Source organism: Adiantum capillus-veneris, chromosome 17 (assembly GCF_014529385.1).
Source record: "Adiantum capillus-veneris isolate H3 chromosome 17, ASM1452938v2, whole genome shotgun sequence".
NCBI classification, from domain to species: domain Eukaryota; kingdom Viridiplantae; phylum Streptophyta; class Polypodiopsida; order Polypodiales; family Pteridaceae; genus Adiantum; species Adiantum capillus-veneris.
The window spans coordinates 135,520,742-135,532,509 of NC_140947.1; positions in this window are offsets into that span (position 1 = coordinate 135,520,742).

The window sequence follows — 11,768 nt, forward strand, 5'->3', positions numbered from 1 at the left end:
GGATCCAAGTCCCTGCAAGTTGGGCACCTCTATCACCCTCTTTGTCAATGTAATCAGACACCTCATCAACATACATACCAAATAGAGTAGGAGACAGTGGGCAACCTTGTTTTACCCCAATAGTGGAGGAAACTAAATTAGATGCCCCTTTTGGAGAACCATTGATCTGTATAGATCCATAATCCCCCAAATCAACACTATGGGAACACCCATCTCCTATAATCTACGCATCAGTCGAGCTCTTGGTACCATGTCAAATGCATTATGAAAATCTACAAAGCTTCAATGAATCTGTCTCCCATGTGACCTTCCCTTCTCAATGATGACTTTGAGTGTCATAATATGATCAATAGTGGAGAAAACCTTCTGGAAATTGGCCTGACCCTTTGCCCGTTCACCCTCACTCTTTGCCCAATTACTCAATTGTTGCTCAAGAATGGAAGCATACAGTCATGCCAATGTGTGTCCAACCATAATAGTGAGGTAGCTCCAAAATTTTGGAGGATCACCTGCGTTGAAGATAGGCACAATAGTAGACAACCTCCAAGTCTTAGGTAACCCCTCACACATGGCATGATTAAACAACACTGCAAGAACCTATACCACCATATCCCTACCATGTATGAAATGCTCTGCTACTAGACCATCTTGATCATGCCCTCTTGGTCATCATCATGGCAGTGGCTCTCTTTATCATCTCAATGGTAAAGAAGGCTCTCATAGTTGGGCATGGCTCTGTAGGATCTAGAAGGGGGTCCTATCATGGAACCGCATATAACGATGTTGCATATTGGCCCCATACATCAGGAGAACTAATCATTGGGGGAGGGGAGTTCTCATGAAAGAGTTTTAATGCTTCTCTTGAGTCTCTACTCAAGAACAATACAGACAAGTCTCTCTCCATCTGGGCCAGGTAAGCTCGCTTCTTCCATCGCAAAAGGTGCCAAGAAGTGATCCAGGACTATCTGAAAGTGATGACTCCTAGAAGATCCCTCTGAAGCTAGTCTCTCATCTCTCTGCACTCCTCATCATACCAACTATTCTAGGGCATGCTCCCAGAATGTCGCTTTCGATCTGGCTGAGTGTGTGAGTATGCCTTTGATTGAGCACCATGTAGTGTTCTGGTCAGTAAAGTGATGGACTCCTCCACTGATAGGCCTAGACCAATTGTGCATAGATGATCCTAGATCTCCTCTGTATAAATCGAGTCACTCTCTAGTGTAAATGTATAATGGGTATGTGACCTGGCTCCTTATGTTTGGGTTTTACTATACTAAAATGAGACGGACATTTTCAAGAGAACACAGACATCTGCTACAAGTGTTTTTGGCACTACGGCAACATCAGCTAGTCATAAATTCAAAAAAGAACGAGTTTTTTTTTGCAAGAGATACAGTTTTTGGAACACATTGTCTCTTTAGAAGGTGTGAAAATGGATCCGACCAAACTTAAGACTATTCGTGATTGTGTTAAGTATGGAGCCTGATTTACCCCTTATAATTTTTTGTGTTAAAAATGCACATTTGTAAGGCCCCCATTATGAGGAGAAGCCATCGTGCGTGAAGAAAAATAACTCACCGGAAAATAAAATCACTCACCGGAAACCAAAATTTTCACGCCCAGTCTCGAGCCTAAGCTTGAGACTGGCTTTGTCGGAATATTATGGCCGGGACGGCAGTCGGAAAATGGTCGGTGACCGGTGGCCGAATTCAAAAGCGGACTTGTCTTCTCAAGGGCGGCCACACATGGGCGGGCGGATTGGAGGGTCCGATTTGGACTTTGTCTACACAAGGGCAACTACACATGGCTGTTTCTCATGAGAGAGGGCAGCCCTTTTAACCTATAAAAGGAGGCCATTCTACACACATTTCAGAGTGTGAAGTTGATGCACCAAGGTCGGTGTGAGGTGGTGAGAGTGAAGCAAGGCGGGAGCTCCAAAAGGGTATAATCCCTTTGTAAACTACTTCTTGTTTTGAAGTACTAAATCCATTGAGTGGATGCTTTCCCATGGACGTAGCCCACATTGGATGAACCACGTATATCGTGTGTACTCTCTCTCTACTCTATAATCTCATGTGAGAAAATCTGTCTCTCTCCATTAAGTAATCTACTCAATTATCTATTTAGCTACATCTTATTTCCTAACAACTGGTATCACAGCAAGGTTTGCTCATAGCTAAATTATTTCAAGGAAAGGATTCCTTGAATTGAGTGGGATTTATCGCGGAGGAAGGGAAGCTCAAGATTGAGAAGTTCAACGGCAAAAACTACCAACATTGGAAGATGCAGATTGAAGACTATCTCTACTAGAAGGACCTCTATTTGCCACTAGGCGGTCTTGCAAAGAAGCCCGCAATGATGATAGATGAAGCATGGATTGTCGTTGATCAAAAGGCATTGGGGACAATCCGGTTAAGCTTGGCGTCAACAGTGGCCTTCAACGTTTCGGAGATGAAGACCGTGGAGAACTTGATGAAGTCATTTGACGACTTCTACGAGAACTGCTAACCAAAATGAATGGAAGCTTAAACATGTTAGGCATGTTCCTTCTGTTCGCAAAAAATTGATCTCTACAGGATAATTGGACAATGAAGGTCACAACTTTGCATTCGGAAGCAAACGGTGGAAGATATCAAAGGGATCTTTGGTGGTTTCCAAGGGAGAAAAGGTTGGTACACTTTACTTAGCACGCAACCTTTAGCTTTGTAGAGTGCGCAGGTGATGGAGAAGGTAGGAAAGAAGACTACACACACACACCAACACACATCGAGACACACACACACAATCATTACCCTGCAGCAGCCATTCAACGAGCTACTCTTCTCTTCTTCTCTCTCTGAACTATTATCCAAAGTATATTTACAACATAGTATAGTCAGTGTCCAGCCGCCCATAGCACAATGGACATATTCTTTAACATCATATTCTTTAACACTCCCCCTCAAGCTCAGAGTGAGCTTGCATATGATGGATTCCCAATGCTTCACGAAAGTAGGAAAACTTCTCCTTTCCAAGATCTTTTGTGAATATATCCGCAACTTGATCATTTGTCTTCACATACACCAAATCAATCTCATTTGCCAAAACTTTTTCTCTAATGAAGTGATAATGTACCTCAATGTGTTTAGTGCGAGCATGGTATACTGGATTCTTTGCCAACATGATGCTGCTAATATTGTCACAATATATAATGACACTGTCAAGATAGTCAAAACCAAAGTCTACTATAAGTACTCTCAACCATGACTCTTCACATGCTGCCAAAGCTGCTCCACGATATTCAGCTTTTGTACTTGATAATGCTACAGTTGATTGCTTCTTGCTACTCCAACTTATCATACCATTGCCAATGGAGAATGCATAACCACTTGTAGATCTTCTATCCATAAAATCTCCTGCCCAATCTGCATATGTGTAACCATAAAGACAAAGCTTCCCATTCTTTTCATAAAACATAACTGACAGTGGCTTTCACATATCTCATAATCCGTCTCACTACATCAAGATGACTTTTACATGGATTTTGCATGAATTGACTCACAACACCCACTGCATAACTCAAATCTGGCCTTGTTATTGTCAAGTAAATAAGGCTTCCAACCATCTTGCAATACATAGTGACATCCTCAATGTAATGTCCATCATCAAACAACTTCACATTTTGATCAGAGGTGTATCAACCGGTTTGCACGCTGTCATTCCATACTTCTCAAGCATATCCAACGCGTATTGTCTTTGTATCATCCAAATTCCTGATAAAGTATTGACAATTTCAATTCCCAAGAAATATCTCAACTCACCAAGGTCCTTCATGTTGAACTCTCTCAACAAACTCTTCTTGACATGCAAAATTTGCTCAGCATGACTTCCAGTGAGAATCAAGTCATCAACATAGATAACAATAACGACGATCTCTCCATCAACATGCTTCAAAAATAATGAGTGATCAGCAGTAGATTGTTTAAATCCAATCTTCTTCAAGAATCTGGTTATCTTTTCACACCAAGCTCTAGATGCTTGCTTCAAACCATACAATGCTTTCTTCAACTTACACACATAATATGGAAACTCTGGATGTTGATAATCCTCTGGTTGTATCATATAAACTTCTTCTTCCAAGTCACCATTCAAGAATGCATTATCCACATCCATTTGCCGTAACTTCCAACCGAACATACTTGCCATTGCTATCACCAATCTGACTGTTGTCATCTTTGCAACTGGACTAAATGTCTCATCATAATCAAGACCTTTTGTTTGTGCATAACCTTTAGCAACAAGCCTCGCTTTGTATCTTTCCACACTACCATCTGACTTGCACTTGACTTTGTATACCCATTTTGAACCAATTGCTTTCTTTCCACTTGGCAAGCGAACCAAATCCCAAGTGTCATTCTTCACAAGAGCATCCATCTCATCATCCATAGCTGACTCCCATTCTGATTTTCCAATTGCCTCTTGAAAACATGTAGGCTCTTTATGTTGCACACGTGAAACCATGTATGCATAATGTGTACGCATGTAACCGTTGTATGTCAATCTATCAACTGGATAACGCACCCTCTCTGATCTTCTCAACTGTGGTGCACTCTTCTCTTCAACTCTTGCATATGGGGGTACATATTTCTCAATATGCTTACTACCAGGTGTCCTCAAATGTGGTAAATCATTCTCTTCATCGAGGCTTTCATCTCCAGAACTCTCTTCAACCATTTTCTTCTTGCCTTTCTCGTCTTGCTTCTTATCTCGCAAATGACCGCTCCATGGGTTGACACTTCCTGTACTCTCCTCTGCCATATGTGGTCCTGAAATAGTTCTTGTTGATGGTCCTGGCTTATCAACAACATGATGCACATTCTCTTGATCTTCATACTCATCTTCTATCATCACTGGCTTTGGTTTATACCATGGTTCATGCTCACAAAATCTGACATCTCTACTGACATAAACTTGTCTTGTGGTAGGATCATAGCACTTGTAACCTTTCTTTTCAACTGGGTAGCCCAAGAATATACACTTCACTACCTTTGGCTCCATCTTCTTTCTTGCTTCATTTGGCACATGAACATAGCAAACACTTCCAAAAACTTTCATGTAGGAAACTGGTTGCTTGATCCCATAAAGTCTCTCATAAGGTGAAATTTCATGAATGGCAGCTGTTGGTGTTCGATTCATAATGTGTACTGCTGTATGAACTGCTTCAGCCCAATATGTTAATGGCATATTCATCTCATTCATCATGGCTCTTGCAATCTCTGCTATGACTCTATTCTTTCTCTCAGCAACTCCATTTTGTTGTGGTGTGTATCTGCAAGTAATCTGTCTTCTTATGCCTTGTTCACGTAAGTAATCATCAAAACTATGTGACATGTACTCTCCCCCTCCATCTGTACGTAAGCATTTAATTTGACAACCATTCTCTTTCTCAACCATAACTTTGAACTCCAAAAATACTTCAAATGCCTCTGACTTTGACTTTAGAAAGTAAACCCATGTCATTCTGCTTTAATCATCTGTGAATGTGATAAAATATCGACAACCATTTGGTGTAGCATGATCACAAGGTCCCCAAATATCTGAATGAACAATTTCCAAAGGACTTTGGCTAATTCTCCCCCTCTTTGGAAATGGTAAACGAGATTGCTTTCCAAATTGACAAGCTTCACAAACATGATCAAAATTCAATCTGCCAAACTTTGGTAATCCACGTACAATTTGATTTGATTGCATATGCTTTAGTCTTCTAAAATTGACATGACCAATCCTCTTATGCCATAACTTTGCCCAATCATCTTGAGTGGCTAATTTGTTTGCATACATACCACTGTGTAAACATGGATCTCCAGCTTCCAATGAGAACAAGCGACCTTTCTTTCTTCCACGTGCCAATATCTTGCCTGGTCTGCCTTTGTGAAACTCCTCTATGAAGCAGCCATAACGATTAAAACGGACTTGCAACCCTTGATCTGTCATTTGTCCAACTGATGCTAAATTCTTTGTGATCGAAGGTACATATAGAACATCTCCCAATGTGTTGTATGTCCCGTCTTTTTCCAGCAATGGAACTGAACCAACATGTGTAATCTAATGCATAGTATCATCACCTATAGCGAAAAACTCATCCTCTTCTAATTTCTCTTTTCTGTCAAACCATTCACCATGATATGTCATATGATTTGTGGCACCACTATCTAAATACCAATCATCTGTATGATGTGGCTCCACCATGCTTCCAACAACATGCTCCATAGGAAATAAATGTCCACTCGACCTATTGTCATATATATTTTGATCATGAGGATTGTATCCAACAAAGTTTCCTCCATGTCTGCCATAACCTCGGCCTCTTCCACCACGATCACGATTTTGATTTAGCCTTGTGTAACATTCTCTTTCAAAGTGACCATAAATGCCACGTCTGTTACAATATCCATCTCTTTGAGTATGTACAAATCGTCCACCTCCACGTCCACGAGTTCGGGATCTCCCCCTGCCTCTTTGGCTATAATCATTGTAACTTTGAATTTGTTGGTTTTTCCATTGACCTCTTCCAACATTGTTTCCACGACCATAGTTTCCTCTTCCACCTCTATTGTTTCCACGACCTTTAGAGTAAAAAACCTGATCTCTGGAATTGTTATTTGATGTAGAAGGACCTGACTTGCCTAACTTCACCTCTTCTTGCAAACAAAGGTTTACTAACTCTTCAAAATCAGGCATGTGTCCTCGAACAGATATAGATGTATCCAATGACTTGTATTCCGGTCCCAAACCATTCAATGTCACTGAAACTAAGTCATCATCTGGAACTTCAACATTAATGCTCGCAAGATCTTCTTGTTTATGCTTTATCTCTGTCACATAATCTGATATGGATCTATTTCCTCGCCATACACAATGTAACCTTTGCTTCAAGTGAACTTTTCGTGGTTCTGTATTGGAGTTGTTCATTCTTGCTAGTATCTCCCATGCTTCCTTTGGAGATTGAGACTTCTTCACATGTGGTATAAATAAGTCACTAATGCATAGTGAAATCCAATGCATCACTTTCCTTGAATTCTCGATCCACTTCTTGTAAGCTTCTACTCCTGCTTGCCATGTTTTATGTGCTTCAACATTCTCTCTATTTGGTTCCAAACCAACCTCGGGACACTCTTGTTCACCTGTAATATACTCCCATAAACCTTTGCCCATGATAAAGTTCTCCATCCTGTAAGACCATATGCTGTAGTTCTCTCTGGTCAGCTTCTCTCCAACAATCTGTGTGACTTGAGTTGAACTTTCTGCCATCTTCACTCTCTCAATTTCTTTCAAAGGATTTTGACAAAATTTTGACAGAGTTTCATTTGTATTTGGACAATATCTCAAGTGACAATCTCAACCAAAGTGCTCATAAACACTGACAGAAAATCTCTCACTGCCAAGGGAAAATCCACTGACTCACTTTGCCACAGACTGACTCAGTACTATGCATAAATACTCTAAAACAATGTCCACATGGACCTGTATACAAATGCAATCCATACGCTGTCATGTACCACATATCCATACATCCACCTTCTTCCCATAGTCGTAAACGACATATGAGGTCTTTCGCGGGGCTAGTCGGGGGTTCGCTCCAGTACCTAATCCACCTTGCCAAGGTACCAAAGCTCCCAAGTCAAGGCTTCAAAAAACCTCACTCGACCCTCACAAAGGCTACAGCTTTCCAAAATACATTGACCGCATATCCATACATAACCACAAAGTACTCAATCTGACAATATAACCGCCTCAACTTCTTCCCACAACCTTTCTTACATAGACGGCTGTCCATAACGGACCCACAACAACCAAACATAATCTTCGATAACACAATATCATGATGCAAAAGCTCTATGTCGCTCTCTAAAACCTGTGTAAATGCTGAATTCTTCACTTGTAACCTGTAAATCTACTGCCGAGTGCAAAACTGGACATCTCCTATGCTTGTGTGAGCTGGCTGTTTGTTGCATAAAATTGCAGATTTTGGCAAATTTGAGTATGCCAATGCGTCCGGAATGCCAAAAAACATAAAGATAGACTCCTGGATCACTGTATTCCAAGTTTGGGTGAGGGAGTTATGACCAAAAAAACCTCTCTTTTTTGCTTTTTCCAGAGCTGCGGAAACCTGTGTATTGACTGTAGCTCCTTAAACTGAGCTCTGATACCACTTTGTATAGTGCGCAGGTGATGGAGAAGGTAGAAAAGAAGACTACACACACACACATCGAGACACACACACACACAATCGTTACCCTGTAGCAGCCATTCAACGAGCTACTCTTCTCTTCTTCTCTCTCTGAACTATTATCCAAAGTATATTTACAACATAGTATAGTCAGTGTCCGGCCGCCCATAGCACAATGGACATATTCTTTAACATCATATTCTTTAACAAGCTTGTGCAACAACTACAGAAGTCGATAGTGCGGTGTGGCACTACCGGCTTGGGCATATGAGTGCCAAAGGAATACAAATCCTTCAAACAAAGAAGCTTCTGCCAGTTTTGAAAGAAGTGGACTTAGAGTTGTGTGAAGATTGTGTTTATGGTAAACAAAAGAGAGTAAAATTTCAAAAATGAGGAAATGAAAGAAAAAATAAAAAACTTGAGTTGGTTCATTCTGATGTTTGGGGTCCTGCAAGTACAACATCACTTGGTGGCTCATTGTACTATGTAACATTCATAGACGATGCGAGTAGAAAAACATGGGTTTATGTCATGAAGAATAAGTCCCATGTGTTTTCCATATTTCAAAGGTGGAAATCCTTTGTGGAGAATGAAACAAATACCAAAGTTAAATGCCTCAGATCCAAAAATGGAAGTGAATATTGCAGCCAAGATTTTGAAAGCTTTTGTGCTAGCAATGGTATTTGGAGGCAAAGGACAACCCCAAGGACATCTCAACAAAATGGGATTTCAGAAAGGATGAATAGGACAATCATGGAGCGAGCACGAAGCATGTGGCTACATGCAGGCCTATCGCTTGAGCTTTGGGCATAAGCTGTAAGTACGTATGTGTACTTAATCAACCGGTCACCCTCAACGGCATTGGATGGGGGAGTTCCGGAAGAGGCATGGACAGGTAAACCGGTGAATTATGCATTTCTCAAAGTGTTTGGGTGAGAGGCTTTCATGCACATAGATAGAAGCCTGAGATCAAAGCTAGATGCAAAGTCCAAAAAGTGTTTCTTCATTGGCTATGGAGAAGGTGACTTTGGGTATCGCCTATGGAATCCTGAAGATGGTAAAATCTTTAGGAGTAGGGATGTAACTTTTAACGAACAAAATATGTACAAAGATTACTTGAAAATAAAACAAACAAAAGAAACAGGTGATGAGTACATGGAGCTTGAGGACGGTGAAGACTCAAGGACTGCAAAAGGTGACAATGTGCAACAACCTCAACCAAATGAGTAGCCTCAACCTATTCCCCAAAGATCTACAAGAGCAAGTAGACCTCCAAAAAGGTTTTTTCGTTCCTTCAACCATCTCTTCATCTCAGATTCTAGAGAGCCAGAATCATACAAAGAAGCTATGCAACACAAATCCAAAGAAGAATGGACGAAGAGCATGCAAGTGGAGATGGACTCACTACATCGCAACCAAACATGGGAGTTGGTTGAGTTGCCTAAAGGTAAGCGGACACTTCAGAACAAATGGATGGGTGTACAAGCTGAAGAAAGAAGAAGGTGGAAAGAAAAGGTACAAGTCTAGGCTTGTGGTAAAAGGATTTTCTCAAAAGAAAGGTATTGACTTCAATGAAATATTTTCTCCTTTTGTAAAAATGAACTCAATTAGGCTTATCTTAAGCCTTGTGGCTGCTCATGATCTAAATCTTGAGCAAATGGATGTAAATACGGCATTCCCTCACGGTGACCTAGAGGAGGAAATTTACATGCTTCAACCAAAGGGGTATGAAGTAAAAGGTAAGGAGAAAATGGTTTGCAGATTAAAGAAAAGCTTGTATGGTTTAAAGCAAGCATCAAGACAATGGTACTTGAAGTTCGGTCGATGGATGTTAGATCATGGATCCAGAAGATGCAACTCAGATCATTGCGTCTACACAAAGAATTTGGGAGATGGGAAGTTCATCATCCTAATATTGTATGTTGATGACATGCTCATTGCAAGTGCTAACATGCAGGACATCAAAGACCTAAAAGAGGAGCTGTCTAAATCTTTTTCAATGAAAGATTTAGGTGCTGCAAAGAGGATACTTGGTATGAAGATATCAAGGGAAAGGACGAAGAAGACAATAAAGCTATCTCAAGAGGATTACATCAAGAAGGTACTAGAAAGGTTTGCAATGCAAAATGCAAAAACGATTTCTACACATTAGGAGAAACTTGGACTCAATTTTGGGCCCTGTAAGAAACGCCAACTCAGCATAGAGAGAGGTAATTATGAAAAATGAAAAAGTTTCTTTTTGGAATTTTATTTCTCATAGTATATACGTAAAAGTTTTCTCAATCACTTAAATGCATGCTCGTACAAAATGCTTTTCGAGAGCCAAACTTAAGTGTACACAAAATTCCATGTCTGTGAATCTTAATGAGTGATGTGATGTATGATGAGAGAAAACACGCAAGAGTTGTTTTCAAAATACAAAAATGATGCCACAAATGCATCTGGAACGTCCAAAAACCATAGGATAGCTCTTTAAAACGTTGAAATCTGACGTCTCTAGCTCAAGATAGAGCATTTTTAAGCCTAGGGCCTCATGAGGTCAGTACCAAGCAAATAGAGGCCCTTGAAACCCTTCAAGGGCCTCTATTTGCTTGGTACTGACCTCATGAGGCCCTAGGCTTAAAAATGCTCTATCTTGAGCTAGAGACGTCAGATTTCAGCGTTTTAAAGAGCTATCGTATGGTTTTTGGACGTTCCGGAAACATCCGTGGGCTTAAAAAGTGCTATATCTTAATCCTAGGGCCTCATAAGGTCAGAACCAAGCGAATAGAGGTCCCAGAGATCCCTCAAGCGCCTCTATTCGCTTGGTTTTGACTCCTTCATAGTCTTAAATAGTACCTATCAATCACTATCAAGTACAATCTGTTCGAATTTAAATTGCGGGTACTTCATAAAAAGGTGATTGATACTTGTGCGAGATGCACAAGTACAAGTCCTTCACTTTATAGGATAGCAACAGCGGGTCATAAAAAGGCGTTCGGCGCTTGTGCCAGATGTCATTATCAAGCGCCTTACTTTCCTGATGATAGTGACAATTTCACCAAAATGGTTTCATGGACATTTTCAAAATGAGAAAAAATGTTTTTTCAACGTAACGTTAGCCTTCTTCCTATTGGCTAAGGAGCATTCTCTCACTAGAGTTGAAAGGCCCAAAAATGAGTCCATTTCCTTCCTAATGCCTTTGGCTAGTTACTTTAAACTAACCAAGGATATGTGTCCAAAGACACAAGAGGAGATAGCGGTAGGTTCTCTTGTGTATGCTATGGTCTTAACAAGGCCAGACATGGCACATGCAGTGGGAGTTATAAGTAGGTTCATGGACAACCTAGGTAAAGAGCATTCACAAGCTGTGAAGTGGATACTTAGGTATCTAAAAGAGACAACAACAAATGCTTTGTATTTTGGAGAAACTGATATTTTTCTAGAAGGGTATGCTGATGCAGATATGGCAGGTGACAAAGATACTCGAAGGAGCACTACTGGATACGTCTTCATGATTGGAGGCACGGCAGTAAATTGGGCTTCAAAGCTTCAAAAAGTGGTCTCACTTTCTACCACG